The following is a 15,248-nucleotide window of genomic DNA, read 5'->3' as shown; positions in this document are numbered from 1 at the left end:
TCTCTTCTTGTTGTTGTTGGCTGCAAGTCTTGTTGTGTCTAGGGGTACATCCTTGAGGCCGAAATTTTGATTTAACGGGTTCCTGATGACTGAACAACTGATGAAGATTTGCCTGTTGCTATGAATATCTCTTTATTTTATCCCATTCTTTTACATCACACCGACTTTGCACTTCCACTTCAGAACATCAATTCACATTTTTGTTGACAAGATTAGAAATTCGTCGACTTCCTTCATAGGCATGCCCACTAGTACATAACAGTCTGTATATTCACGATATTCCAAAGACAAACTGCCTATTGGCTTCTGTCTCGGGTTCTTCGGCCGACGTTCATCTAATGATTTTTCTGACGTTTCGCCAGCACGAGTGGCTGGCATTGTCAAAGCTTCACCCTCCATTGCCGGTGGTGAACTGGTCCAGTTCCCGAGACATAAGCCAATAGGCAGTTTGTCAACAAGTGGCCACGAAAGCCTCAACAATTTTGTATATTCCAAAGAGTTTACAAAGCAAAAGAGTTCACAAAGTTTCTCGGCAGAAGAAGAATCTTGGATAAAATATATCATTATTTTATAAATGATTTTAGAAAAAATATAATAACTTGCGTTACACCAGCAATTAATAATATGAATTTTTAGTATACCAGTAATTTCGTAATTTCAAATATTTTTAAAAGGAGAGTAATTTTAACTGTACATACAGAGTACTAACAAATTAATTTCTCTTTACACATTTTAGCCATAAACATAACACATCGTATACAAAATCAATTGAAGTTCATTCAGTTAGACAGCTGATGTAATGTTCACCTATACAGGAATCGATAGTCTACATGGTATCGGTTATTTCTATAAGAAAAAAGATAATGTTAGGGGAAGGTGACCCATCACAATATCCCCCTCACAAAATTTGGAAACAGAATGTTTATAATATTTTGTGACAGACTATAAGATTTTCCAAATGGTGTACAAAATGATGCCCAGGATAGGCCACAGACGTATAGAAGTATCTTATACATAACATTAATGAAAACATAAGAAAAATATCTCTTATATAAATCATAACCTATACATATATCAGAATATGGCATTCAGATTTTCAGATTTGTGGAACATTCTGTCGCAAGACAAACAATACAAGGTCAAAACTACATCATCACACCACTAAACTATAGAAAAAAGCTATGGAAAAATATTAGGGCCTGAGTTTACGGTGTGGGGACTGACTGATGAATCCAAACCACACCAGGTACAAACCACAGAAATGAATAAAGATCATAATCATATCAATAAGTTCGTTTACATGCAAAGAGTAAGTGCAAGTAGCATCTAGCCTTAATCAATGGTTGTACATTCTCCTTGAGTACACACACACACACACACACACACACACACACACAGTCACGATGACAGAGGTACCAAAAACAGAGCTTAGCATGAGTGTGTTCACAACTCAAGTTCCAACAAAATATAATATTGCATTACTCAAGATAAATATAGGTAAACAGTCATAAATTAGCTTTGAATGATGACACAACCCAGTAGCTTGAGAACAAAAATCAGTGTATGAAAGCAGGCACATCTACATCTTATTATATTTTCCATACTAGTAAATGTCTTCCACACTATGTCCACCCAAACTAACCTACATGCATAAAAGCCTAGAAGATTCACTTACAAATAAAAAAATACATACCGATTTAAAGTTACATAATGATTCGAAAGTCAATCCTCCTACATCTATTTATTCTGAATAACACTTTCTTTAGCAGTCTTGGCTAACAATTCACAAATACCAGTCGCAACACAGATCCAGTCATCAGATACTTGAGTCCGTTACCCAGCACCGATGATCTCTTGAAAGTTGACTCGTCCAGCACGTTACAGCCATACACCCATGTGGGGAGTGAATCCACCCACATTTTTCAGTTTCCTCCTTATAGTTCACATCAAACACTCCGACAGACAGATAACTTCCTCTCTAGCATTCACATCAAATCTTGAAACATTGTTTTGTGTACTAACTACGCTGTTCAATACCTCCTTCACATCACACAAGATATGTTCTCCTTAGTAGCATTTAAAGACAGTTATATGGGATTTATGTCAGTTGAGATTAAAAAGTGTTAACATATGAGACATTAAAATCAGAGTTAAATGCAATGAAAAGAATGAACTAATAAGGTAATACACAGATATGCTGAGATACCATTTGTAATTTTTGCAACACAAATTATGAATATTGTCCCATATCAAAACTGCAAAAGGATCTACTCATTTAGCCTCATGGCATATATTTATCAAATTCTAAAGCAAAAATCTATAACATAACATAATAATATAGTGTATCATAGGTTTTAATGCAGTCAACAGGTAAGACAGAACTTTAGAAATCACATCACCTTACATACCAAATTCCAGGCAAACAAAACACAGTTGTCTAGTCTCATGCATCTACAGCTAGATTTAAACTCAGTCAGTGGATAAGACAGAACTCTAGAAACTACATGATCTTACACACTAAATTGATGGCAAACAAAACAAAATTATGTAAAAAACCTACAGATGTATTGTACAATTTCTTCTAGACTAAGGATCATTATGCATCCATGTTCATATGTCTTGTCCTCTATACTACATGTTAACAGTACTTGACATTTTACATACTTGCTTTGCTTACCACTAGCTCCTGTTATCTTTACACATGCAATGGGCATTTCCACAAAATTCTTACCATATTTAATCTTGTCTCTAAATTGCTCAGATATACAACAACGTGGACTACCTGTATCAATAAAACAGTTCCCTTCCCACTGATCAGTCTTAATCTTAATCTAAGAACATCCAAAATCTGAATCATCGTCTTTGTTATTAGACACTTCATGTAAAAGATCACTTTCTATTTCATCAAATGCTACAGCGTCACTGTTTTTGCAGGGTTTTATCAACTTTACTGGTATCATAGCATTACTTTGATCATTCATATTGTCAGGTAAAGATTGCACACACTGAATGGGTTCCATAGCACAACTAATATCCTTTATTACAGAAGGAACACAAAATGTATTACTGTCAAAATTACATTTCCTACTTAGATCTTCTTTCACTTGCTTCCACAAATTTGGATACAAATTTTGACTAACCATGGCTAACTTATTCCAGAATGCACATTTATCTATGTTATCATCAATTTGGTCTGAAACAAATTTGAAAAAATTTCACCTTTATTCCCTAGGTTTACAGATAACTCACCTCTACTGTTTGGACCATTATTCTGCATTACATTAATGAAAAACTGCTTGGAATGGACTGGTAACCCATGACTCTCACTTCATCACGAACATCACTTACCTTACCTGTATTCAAAAATAACTCTGAAATTTCATTATCCTTAAACCCCACAAAAACCTGATACTCATCATCATCATTATCATCATCATATTCTTCCAAAATTACTTCACCAATAACGTACTAAACAACACAAGTCTCATCTCTATTAAAGTCACACACCTAACCTACATTCGTTTGCAATAAGCTACGAATTTCAGGCTTACCAACCTGAGTCATTTCACAGCTCGCATTCATATCTACATCAAACATACCACCTGACTGAGGTCCAATACAGTCATCACCTGTTTTGTATACATCGATGAAACTGTTTTCTGACCAAGAGAAGAAATCATTAGTAACCACTTCATCAAAATTGTCGTTACTCTCACATTCGGTTTGTGATTAGTATCTACACCATTATAATTAAACACAGTATTTCAAAACTTATGGTCAAAACATAAATGAGAAATCTGGTGTTCCTTCTGTTCAACTTCAGATACCTGTGCCACATTCTTAATACTCTTATAATCGTCTAATTCTAAGTGTAAATTAGGGGTCCTGTACTTGTTGCGTTTCCTCATCCCAAAACTGTGGACCTTCATTGACGCCGACAGCCGCTTGCTGAATGGCCACCTCTATGATTGTTTCTTCTGTTAAATTGCTCATGGTTATCCCCATTGATGCTATTCTGCTGATGTTCTAAATTTCTGTCTCTATTACCATGTTGACCCTGATATAAATTATCATTACCTCTGTTTCTGTATTTTTTACCATTGTGATTTCTATCATTACGATTGTTATGGCACATACTTCTTTCTACTGCCCTATCCAACCTGTCAACATATCATAAAAATTGTTCAAGGCAATCGTCAGGTCTGTGTACTAAATCCCATTGCAACCCTTCTGGTAATCTCCTTTTAAGTGCCTGAATCAGTCATTTAATCGACTGGTTTGTCAAGGTGCGTTGATTCTTATGAAACGCTTTCAGCGTACCATCCCTATTCCTATAATTAGGACCCCTCATCAGCTCCCAACCAAAATTTATTTAAAAAAATTTTTTCGAGACTTTGGTGTGTTTCCCACATCCAAGACAGAGCCTCCAAGACATCTTTTAAGAAATTTTATTTGTTGATCATCACTCATGCCCAACACAAAACTACCTCTGCAGTGGTGTAGGAAATCCACTGGATGTAAAATGTCTGACAGAAAACTTTTGATTGGAATATTGGACCATGCAATACCATTATTTGAATACAGATTGTTGTTAATAAAATTTCCTGAACTACTGAAATTTTTTGGTCTAAAACATTTACATTAGATAGCATACTATTTTTAACATTAAAAATTTTTTGACCAAACTACTAAAGTTCTATTCCATTTTTGCTCCTACAGCTTTCTGTTCAACTCTGATGTCGTCATCATTCTTCTCCTGATTTGTAGATTGTGCAACTGACTCATTTTCAAAACAATAAACTTACTTTCTTATACATCGACTTTTTCATTCACGCTTTTTAATCCCCCTGACATGCGTCTTTTAGTTCCGAAAACTGATTACTAAGTTGGTCTATATTATTTTTGTCCATTTTATCATTGTTTTCAGTTCGTATTTCCGTTAACTGACCAGTAACTGCACTCAGTTTTGCCAGAATGAACTGCATAACGTCAGTTTTAACGGTTTCTTTGCTTTCTACAGTTTTACTTGGTGTAAATAGGTCTTGGCTGGATCCTACTGCTTCCAGATCTACATCACTACCCTGGTCTCTACTCATTTTCCAAGCAGTCACACGAGTCCATCAAAAATATTAATTTCACAAATAGTGTACTTATCTTTTCTGATGTCCTTCGTCGTATTTGTAACGTCCTCTTCCAATTCATCTAGTCTGTCATTGTTTATATTACCTCGTCACTCTTGATCCAACTTTGTTGGGCCACCCTCAGGTCAACTTTCAGCAAGTGATTGGAGCTTCCGAATGTACAGTATATAACAACTGGAAGAGGTATAAATTACTGTCCTTTCTTCTTCTGCAACAGACCAGACGCCGAAACTAGTAATCTTACCCTCCTACACATCACCATTGTATTTCTCTATTATTTGCAAAAGGTTCGAAATCTTCGAGAGGCGTAACATATACAGAAGTAAAACTTTTTACTTATCTTCAGTTTCTCTTGTTGTTGTTGGCTCCAAGTCTTGTTGTGTCTAGGGGAACATCCTTGCTGCTAAAATTTTGATTTAACTGGTTCCTAATAACTAAATAACTGATGAAGATTTACCTGTTGCTATGAATATCTCTTTATTTTATCCCATTCTTTTACATCACACCGACTTTGCACTTCCACTTCAGAACATCAATTCACATTGTTCTTGACAAGACTAGAAATTCGTCGACTTCCATCATAGGCATGCCCACTAGTACATAACAGTCTGTATATTCACGATATTCCAAAGAGTTTACAAAGCAAAAGAGTTCACAAAGTTTCTCGGCAGAAGAAGAATCTTGGATAAAATATATCATTATTTTATAAATGACTTTAGAAAAAATATAATAATTTGCGTTACATCATGCAATTAATAATATGAATTTTTAGTATACCAGTAATATCGTAATTTCAAATATTTTTAAAAGAAGAGTAATTTTAACTGTACATACAGAGTACTAACAAATTAATTTCTCTTTACACATTTTAGCCATAAACATAACACATCGTATACAAAATCAATTGAAGTTCATTCAGTTAGACAGCTGATGTAATGTTCACCTATACAAGAATCGACAGTCTACATAGTATCGGTTATTTCTATAAAATAAGGTACCATTAGGTGAGGGTGGCCCATTACACTGTTCCTCCACCTGTCCAGTTCAACCGTGCTCTCAATATTCTCTGGTTAAGGTAGCAGGTATGCCTACACTCGCGCTATCACAGCTGCACACTGCGTCGGCGGGAGTGCCCAACGAACAGTTCCGCACTCTTTCATGACTCAAACTGCTCCGCTTCATCTCTACTCGCAACGCTACAGACTCTCCACGCGCAAAGATAAACAGTGTCACAGCTACGCTATTTTGTTGTTGCTATCCATACGTTTAAATAAGTTCCCTTGGTTATTAACCAGGTGTGACCTGTGCGACTTTCCAGTCTTTGGGTACGGATTTTCGTCGAGCGAACGGTTGTAAGTTGTTAAGTATGGAGCTAATGCATCAAAATACTCCGAAAGGAACCTAACTGGTATTCACTCTGGACCAGAAGACTTGTTTTTAATAAGTGCTTTAAGTTGCTTCACTACTCCGAGGATATTTACTTCTACATTACTCACGTTGGCAGCTGTTCTCGATTCATATTCTGGAATATTTACTTCGTCTTCTTTTGTGAAGGCATTTCGGAAGGCTGTGTTTAGTAACTCTGCTTTGGCAACACTGTCTTCGATAGTACCTCCATTGCTATCGCGCAAAGAAGGCATTGATTGTTTCTTGCCGCTAACATACTACACATACGACCAGAATCTCTTTGGATTTTCTGCCAGGTTTCGAGACAAAGTTTCGTTGTGGAAACTGTTATAAGTATCTCGCATTGAAGTCCGCACTAAATTTCGAGCTTCTGTGAAAGATCGCCAATCTTAGGGATTTTGCGTCTGTTTAAATTTGGCATGTTTGTTTCGTTGTTTCTGCAACAGTGTCCTATCCCGTTTTGTGTACCAAGGAGGATCAGCTCCATCGTTTGTTAATTTATTTGGTATAAATCTCTCAATTGCGGCCGATACTATTTCTTTGGATTTAAGCCACATCTGGTCTACACTTACATCATTAATTTGGAAAGTGTGGAGATTGTCTCTCAGGAAGTCGGCAAGCGAATTTTTAACTGCTTTTTTGAATAGGTATATTTTTCGCATATTTTTCGAGGTTTTGGGGATAACAATATTCAGTCTCATCACGACAACCCTGTGTTCATTAATCCCTGAATCGCTTTTGATGCTCGTTATTAACTCAGGATTATTTGTTGCTAAGAGGTCAAGTGTGTTTTCACAACCGTTTACTATTCGGTGGGCTCATGAACTAACTGCTCGAAATAATTTTCAGAGAATGTGTTTAGCAAAATTTCGGATGATATTTCATGCGTACCTCCGGAATTGACCATGTATTTTCGCCAACATATCGAGGCTAAATTAAAGTCACCACGAACTATTATCGTATGAGTCGTGTACGTGTTTGAAATCAAACTCAAGTTTTCTTTGAACCTTCCAGCAACTGTATTATCTGAACTGAGAGGTCGGTAAAAGGATCCAATTATTATTTTATTCCGGTTGCCAACAATGACCTCTGCCCATACTAACTCACATTAACATTTATTTCAATTTCACGACAAGTTAAACTACTTCTGACAGAAACAAAAGCGTCACCGCCAACCGTGTTTAACCTATCCTTTCGGAACACCATTAGGTTCTTCGAAAAAATTTCGGCTGAGCTAATATCTGACTTTAGCCAGCTTTCAGTGCCTATAACGATTTGAGCATCAGTGCTTTGTATTAGCGCTTGGAGCTCTGGTACTTTCCCAACACAGCTACGACAATTTACAACTGTTATACCAACGGTTCCTGTATCTACGTTCTTCCTGTGTTCAGTCTGCACCCTTTGTGACTGAAGCCCTTCTTGTGTTTTCTCGAGATCTTCTAACCTAAAAAACCGCCCAGTCCACGCCACACAGCCTCTGCTACCCGTGTAGCCGCCTCCTGCGTATAGTGGACACCTAATCCATACTGCAGAAACCGAAACCCAACCACCCTTTGGCGCAAGTCGAGGAATCTGCAGCCTACACGGTCGCAGAACCGTCTGAGCCTCTGATTCAGACCCTCCACTCGGCTCTGTACCAGAGGTCCGCAATACTAACTCACCGTAATACTGACTGTCGTAATTGTAGCAAGCAGAATGATTGTTTCAATTTAGCAGTTACTTTGATATTTCTTTGTAATAAAAGTTACAAACTATGCCACAAGTTATAAATTAGAACTGTGCTCTGACCAACAAATTCAGGATCCAAGTTACGTAAAGTTTTACTATCAGTTTTTTATTATGAAAGTTACTCTATTTTTTAGCATATGAATTAATACTGACTTTGGCATCATTCTATTTCTGACATCATTTATACTACAAACAAAGGTTTCATTATTACTTAATTGTGCAAAAGTTGGAAAAATATGTTATGATAATCTAATAAATTAATGTTCACTTCATTTTTAGTTCATTTTCTGATTATCTTGGTTCATACAAAGGGATAGGATTGATACTACTTGGATAATGACTTAGGAAAATTATTTATTTGACAACATGCACGAAAATAATGTTATTCAAGCAATAAAATTCCAACTACTCTGGTCAGTCTGTTACAGTTTTCGTCATAAAACCTCTAGATCTTACTTCACATCATGATGCCGTTGGCTTGTCGAGTGGCTTCATTTAGCGGTAAGTAAGGCACAGGTTGATCTTCTTGCCATACCATAGCCAATAACAAGGGCCCACAGTACTCTTGATGTTATGAGAATTACTCTTGCTGCATTTGTGCTGTGCACAATAAAGACCATAGCTTTCTCATATTAAACAATTCAATTTTCACTGCTCCGCACTTCGGATACAGACTTTTGTCTCTGCACTTTTGCATAGCCACACGTACGAATACATACAACCAATGACACCAATCTTCTCCTCTCTAATTCCAACTGCTACTACTGTTGGCATGCTCACACGCACAGCGACAATGCATTTAAATTTATTACACTCTTTGACAATAATTTTTCCCTGATTACACCAGCACGTCTACTTAAAAAGTGCTAAAATTCCATGCGTATTCCCTTTCTTAGGGAACAAATAGCATTTGTAACTTGACAACATATTATAAGAATAATATTCAGCGCAACTAATAACGCAAACTTTGCAAAACACGTAGAAATTGTATGATCATCCACAGAGTTGTGGTTTTACATGTGCCCCACGTTTTACTATTCTTCATCACCAGATGAAGAAACAAGGAAACGTCCAAACCAACAACACTGTGGATACCATACCAATATGTTACATAAATAATAAAATCAACTTCACACACAGTATCACATTGTAATAATATCCCATTGTATTCCACACTTGAAAACTAACACCAGAAACTTCTAATATTCACAGCAAATAATGTATCCACATGCTATAACAACAGTCACTCCTTCCTTTAAACACTAGCACATAGAAAATAACCATAACTTAAAACATCACAAAATCAATATTCTCTATCACACATCATGACATTCATTTGTGTCCATTTTCAATTATTTTAAATTTTATTTCCTGTAAAAGAACATGACATTTTCTATGCACAATATTGCACTTCCTGTACAAGACTACGGAATTTCCTGTGCACACAACTGTGCACTTCTTGTAAGGTATCCTGGCATTCTGTGGACACAACAGTGCACCTTTACACTTCACTGTGGTGCTTACGTGCCAAGCTATTAAGTATGCACTCTGTTTCTCTTTCACCCCACCTACAATCTTTTGTCATGAAAGTAAACTGTTTCATTTGCTTTTACATCAATATTACATACGCCAAATTTTCTCGATACTACTAAAACTAAATCTTATCTACATACTCTTTAAGTACATGGCTCCTTTACAAAAACAGTTATTTGTATTTTCATTGTAAAATTGTATCTAACTCATAGAATGCGTAGGTTTATGTGGCATAGGTTCATGAACCATGGACCTTGCCGTTGTTGGGAAACCTTACATGCCTCAGCTATACAGATAGCCGTACCGTAGGTGCAACCGCAACGGAGGGGTATCTGTTGAGAGGCCAGACAAACATGTGGTTCCTGAAGAGGGGCAGCAGCCTTTTCACTAGTTTCAGGGGCAACAGTCTGATGATTGACTGATCTGGCCTTGTAACACTAACCAAAACGGCCTTGCTGTGCTGGTACTGCGAACGGCTGAAAGCAAGGGGAAACTACAGCCGTAATTTTTCCCGAGGGCATGCAGCTTAACTGTATGGTTAAATGATGATGGCGTCCTCTTGGGTAAAATATTCCGGAGGTAAAATAGTCCCCCATTCGGATCTCCGGGCGGGGACTACTCAGGAGGATGTTGTTATCACGAGAAAGAATACTGGCGTTCCACGGATCGGAGCGTGGAATGTCAGATCCCTTAATCGAGCAGGTAGGTTAGAAAATTTAAGAAGGGAAATGGATAGGTTAAAGATAAATACAGTGGGAATTAGTGAAGTTCGGTGGCAGGAGGAACAAGACTTCTGATCAGGTGAATACATGGTTGTAAATACAAAATCAAATAGGGGTAATGCAGAAGTAGGTTTAATCATGAATTGGAAAACTGGAATGCGGGTAAGCTACTACACACAGCATAGCGAACGCATTGCTGTGGCCAAGATAGAAACGAAACCCACACCTACCACAGCAGTACAAGTTTATATGTCAACTAGCTCAGCAGATGACGAAGAGATTGATGAAATCCAGATTGGTGAAATGTTTGATGAGATAAAAGAAATTATTGAGATAGTGAAGGGAGACGAAAATTTAATACTCATGGGCGACTGGGGCTCGGTAGTAGGAAAAGGAAGAGTAGGAAACGTAGTAGGTGAATATGGAATGGGAGTGAGGAATGAAAGAGGAAGCCGCCTGGTAGAATTTTGCACAGAGCATAACTTAATCCTTGCTGACACTTGGTTCAAGAATCATAAAAGAAGGTTGTATACATGGAAGAACCCTGGAGATACTAAAAGGTATCAGATACATTATATAATGGTAAGACAGAGATTTAGGAACCAGGTTTTAAAATGTAAGACATTTACAGGGGCAAATGAGGACTCTGACCACAATCTATTGGTTATGAACTGTGGATAAAAACTGAAGAAACTGCGAAAAGGTGGGAATTTGAGGAGATAGGACCTGGATAAACTGAAAGAACCAGAGGTTGTAGAGTGCTTCAGGGAGAGCATTAGGGAACGATTGACAAGAATGAGGGAAAGAAATACCGTAGATGAATGGGTAGCTTTGAGAGACGAAATAGTGAAGGTAGCAGACGATCAAGTAGATAAAAAGACGACAGCTAATAGAATTCCTTGGGTAACAGAAGAGATATTGAATTTAATTGATGAAAGGAGGAAATATAAAAATGCGGTAAATGAAGCAGGCAAAAAGGAATTCAAAAGTCTCAAAAATGTGATCTACAGGAAGTGCAAAATGGCTAAGCAGGGATGGCTAGAGGACCAATGTAACGATGTAGAGGCGCAAATCTCTAGGGGTAAGATAGATACTGCCTACAGGAAAATTAAAGAGACCTTTGGAGAAAAGAGAACCACTTGCGTGAATATCAAGAGCTCAGATGGAAACCAAGTTCTAAGCAAAGAAGGGAAAGCAGAAAGGTGGAAGAAGTATAAAGAGAGTCTATACAAGGGCCATGTTCTTGAGGACAATATTACAGAAATAGAAGAGAATGTAGATGAAGATGAAATAGGAGATATGATACTGCGTGAAGAGTTTGACAGAGCACTAAAGATATAAGTCGGAACAAGGCCCAGCAAGTAGACAACATTCTATTAGAACTACTAACAGCCTTGGGAGAGCCTGGCCTAACAAAACTCTACCATCTAGTGAGCAATATGTATGAGAGAGGCGAAACGCCCTCAGACTTCAAGAAGAATATAATAATTTCAATCCCAAAGAAAGCAGGTGTTGACAGATATGAAAATTGCCGAACTATCAGTTTAATAAGTCACAGCTGCAAAATACAAACACCGAATTCATTACAGACGAATAGAAAAACTGGTAGAATCCGACCTCGGGGAAGATCAGTTTGGATTTCGTAGAAATGTTGGAACATGTGAGGCAATACTGACCCTACGACTTATCTTAGAAAATAGATTAAGGAAAGGCAAACCTACGTTTCTAGCATTTGTAGACTTACAGAAAACCTTCGCCAATGTTGACTGGAATACTCTCTTTCAAATTCTGATGGTGGCAGGGGTAAAATACAGGGAGCGAAAGGCTATTTACAATTTGTAAAGAAACCAGATGGCAGTTATAAGAGTCTAGGGGCATGAAAGGGAAGCAGTGGTTGGGAAGGGAGTGAGACAGGTTTGTAGCCTATCCCCGATGTTATTCAATCTGTATATTGAGCAAGCAGTAAAGGAAACAAAATAAAAATTTGGAATAGGAATTAAAATCCATGGAGAAGAAATAAAAACTTTGAGGTTCGCCGATGACATTGTAATTCTGTCAGAGACAGCAAAGGACTTGGAAGAGTAGCTGAATTGAATGGACAGTGTCTTGAAAGGAGGATATAATATGAACATCAACAAAAGCAAAACGAGGATTATGGAATGTAGTCGAATGAAATCGGGTGATGCTGCGGGAATTAGAGTAGGAAATGAGACGCTAAAAGTAGTAAATGAGTTTGCTATTTGGGGAACAAAATAACTGATGATGGTCGAAGTAGAGATGATATAAAATGTAGACTGGCAATGGCAAGGAAAGCGAGAAATTTGTTAACATCGAGTATAGATTTAAGTGTCAGGAAATATTTGTATGGAGTGTAGCCATGTATGGAACTGAAAGGTTGACGATAAATAGTTTAGACAAGAAGCTTTAGAAATGTGGTGCTACAGAAGAATGCTGAAGATGAGATGGGTAGACCACATAACTAACGGGGAGATACTGAATAGAATCGGGGAGAAGAGGAATTTGTGGCACAACTTGACTAGAAAAAGGGATCGGTTTGTGGGACATATTCTGAGGCATCAAGGGATCACCAATTTAGTATTGGAGGGCAGTGTGGAGGGTAAAAATCGTAGAGGGAGACCAAGGGATGAATACACTAAACAGATTCAGAAGGATGTAGCTTGCAGTAGGCACTGGGAGATGAATAACCTTGCACAGGATAGAATAGCATGAAGAGCTGCATCAAACCAGTCTCTGGACTGAAGACCACAACAACAACAGGTTAATATGGTTCAAATGGCTCTGAGCACTATGCGACTTAACTTCTGAGGTCATTAGTCACCTAGAACTTAGATCTAATTAAACCTAACTAACCTAAGGACATCACACACATCGATGCCCGAGGCAGGATTCGAACCTGCGACCGTAGCGGTCGCTCCGCTCCAGACTGCAGCGCCTAGAACCGCACGGCCACTCCGGCCGGCCACAGGTTAATATTATCATTTCATTGAAATACCCATTATTTATTTTATAATGACATTTCAAACAACGTTTATGTTTTTATTTTGTTTTATTACAAAATTCAGTCATTTCTGCTTTGGTAATGCTGCAAGTCTACTATATTAGGCATACCTAATGTTTTATTTGACGGTAGGTGAACTAGACAGAAAGGAGTATGGTGAGGAATGCTTTCAATTTTGAAAGGTCTGTTATAAATGAAATTAAATTTCGATGTTTCATCATCTGTCTCACTGGATTTCTCAAGAGTTTTATGGAGAACGAGGACCCCAACTTTAAATTTTGCTGACTTTACTCTCTGCTCATGTCTTTTAATTCGTGCATCAGCACGGTTTATCATTTTCTCTCCCGCCAACCTTTTTTCTGTGACATGTCTAAATCTTGTTGTGGTGGAAAATTAATCAAATCTTCTACTATACTTTTTGGTTTGTTACCTAACATAATTTCAATTGGACTGTACCTTGTACTCTCATGTGGAACGGAGTTTATGATTTCTTCAATTTCTGAATTATTCTTGCCTCACACCCTGTGATTACTATGGCAGTAAGTCCTAAAATACCTACCCAGTTCACACATATAGCGTTACAAATGGTTACTTTGTGGATGGTATGGCGATATATGAATAACTTCTACACCTTCTTCTTTCATTCCTTCTTTCCATACCTTAGATATAAATTGTGGACCATTGTCAGATAAAATTGCTTTCAGTTTCCCAATTTGCTCAAAATAAGCAACCAAGTTACCGAATATTGACTTAGCAGTAGCTTTTCGTAAACGGTATAACTTCACAAATTTGGAAAACGTATCTAACACGACCAAAATATATGCAAGATTTCCAGTAGTCTTTGGTAAAGGCCCACATAACTCTGTTGCCAAAATTTCTATATTGTCTTTAGGTTGTATACTTTGAATTGCACCATAGCTAGTCACATTTGTTACTTTTACCTTCTGAAGTTTATCACAAGTTTGTACTCTCTCTGCTATTTCCCTTTCCACGTTAATAAACGTTACTGACCCTGCTATCTTATCTACTCAGCTATCTTCTTTGGTCCGCAATGACCACATGCCAAATGAAAATAAATCACTTCGAGTACGTATTTAGATGGCCAACATGCTCGGCAGTGTTCTTTACTTTCATCTTTCCGCAAATACAACACACCATCAAACACCTTGTAATATTTCCTTAACCTTTCTCCTTCTCCGTTTCTAGCACCGAATTTAGTTTTCACTAACTTTAAGCACTCGTCATCCGTTTGATATCAGCGCATGTTCTTACATATATCCTCCTCCTTTTTCTTCCCTTCATCATTTTTTAAATACATAACTTTGAACGTCTTTTCTCTACTTTCCCTATTACCCGATCCATTTGGATGGAATGGTAACCTTGGTAGAAAGTCTGCTACACAGTTGTGTACACCTCTACTTCTTGCATAATAAATTTCGTAATCAAACATCTGTATGTACGTCGCCCACCTCGTCAGTCTGTCATGCAGTAGGCGACAATTCTTCAAAAATGTTAAGGCTTTATGATCTGTATGCACTATCACCTTGCGTTCCCATAAAAAACTTTTAAATCTCTTAAATTCCCAAACAATAGACAGTGCCTCTTTTTCTGACATATCTCGCCGGCCGAAGTGGCCGTGCGGTTAAAGGCGCTGCAGTCTGGAACCGCGAGACCGCTACGGTCGCAGGTTCGAATCCT

Source organism: Schistocerca nitens, chromosome 1 (assembly GCF_023898315.1).
Source record: "Schistocerca nitens isolate TAMUIC-IGC-003100 chromosome 1, iqSchNite1.1, whole genome shotgun sequence".
Classification (NCBI taxonomy): domain Eukaryota; kingdom Metazoa; phylum Arthropoda; class Insecta; order Orthoptera; family Acrididae; genus Schistocerca; species Schistocerca nitens.
The sequence above is the reverse complement of the archived record's forward strand: the minus strand, read 5'-3'. Positions refer to the sequence as shown.